General features: G+C 31.5%; 1 protein-coding gene across 1 annotated transcript in view; it reads right to left on the reverse strand.

Moving 5' to 3' along the window:
• Window positions 1–1,595, reverse strand: part of Smp_180150 (DNA-directed RNA polymerase, putative) — a gene marked incomplete at both ends in the record, with an annotated part of 70,337 nt that overhangs the window by 47,108 nt on the left and 21,634 nt on the right. The gene's annotated exons all lie outside the window — the stretch shown is intronic.

Here is a 1,595-nt window from a genome sequence, read left to right on the forward strand (position 1 = left end):
AAATTAAATGTCTACTTTTTCACGAAAAATGAATCTACGAACTATAACATAACTTTTAAAAAATATTAATACAGAAAGATTTCTTTGAAAATTATAAAATATTTGTGCAGAAATAATCAGAAATGAAAGTGACACCGTACTTATGTTACAACAAACTGAGCCTGATGAAAACTTGGAAAATATTGAAGTTATATATATATATATATATATGTATATACACTCCAAATACTACATTACTTAATATTTATTAAAAGAAGGGAAGTAAAAATACACATCCATTAAGTTGCAGTAACACGTGAACTGCCTAATATCGATCAAATGAGAGTTAAATAAAGTCATATGCAAGTTATATGACACAAACTCTAATTGTACGATGCTATTTACCCCCCCCCCTCTAAAATTTTGAGTGACATGATACGCTTGAAAAATGTTAAATATCATTTCATAAAAATGCGAATCAGTTGAAAATTAAGTATTCATATCACATCAGTCACCTAATCAGTTGCAATGTAGAACTTGGTACATATGTTCATCGGTTCAAGTTGCCACATCCAATTAGCACGGAGAGATGACATTGTCAAAAATGTTCCAGAATAGTGGAGATAGTAACAGTATTAACGGTAATAAAAAGGATTAGGCATCGAAGATGCGAATCAAGACAATATAAATAACTGAAATTTTAAAAAATTGTGGAGAATTCAGAAGCTTAGAATTTTGAGGAAGACAAAGAATGGATGCACCTAAATCAACGTAAAAAAATTGAACCGTGTCATCCAATCCATATCACATAATTATTACTTACACACTTTTTAAAGATATAAAGCAGTGAACTTAACAAGCCTAGAAACTGGGATTGACAATATTTTATCTGTGATTCATTACACGTTACTATGATAATAGTATGAGACATTTATGGTGTTGACAGTCTCATGAAGACTAATTAGTTTTAAAAAACGATGGAACAACGGAGTACACCGTATCTTTTAATTGTTCATTTAGAAGTTATTAAACGATCGTGATATACTCAACTTTCAATCAGATGCATGTGCGCGAATTTTTTCCCATTGGTGTAATGTGATATAAGGCGTATATTAATACACTTTTAGGAAATAAGGTATCCTTCTACTAACCACCTCCCGCCCAACAGTATTAGATACCAACATACAACAAAAAATAGGAGTTATTAGAAGTTGCACTGTTAATAATAATCTGTAATCTCTGAAATTGTGACTTCAAAAAAATTTTGAATTAGCGTTTCATACTGACTATTTATTCACTGTTCTCAACGGCTAGTTGTAGCTCTATTTACCCTTATTGCATCAATTATTTATTACCAAAATATTCACTAAACTCGAGATCCTCAATTAATTAATATTTTCCCGATTATAGTTGGCACTTCGACACGATTATCTGGCTTGCTCATTATGATGACCCAATCGAGCTATGTCGGATGGGACACTTGATTTTTTATATTCTACAACAATAGGCAAAAACGTTGGAGAACAGAACAGCTAAAAGTGGTAAACTTTTAATCCAAGGGAGAAATCGCACTATCGACTGTGCAGAGTAGTAGTAGTAGTAGTAGTAGTAGTAGT

Source organism: Schistosoma mansoni (genome assembly GCF_000237925.1).
Source record: "Schistosoma mansoni, WGS project CABG00000000 data, chromosome 1 unplaced supercontig 0010, strain Puerto Rico, whole genome shotgun sequence".
Lineage (NCBI taxonomy): Eukaryota > Metazoa > Platyhelminthes > Trematoda > Strigeidida > Schistosomatidae > Schistosoma > Schistosoma mansoni.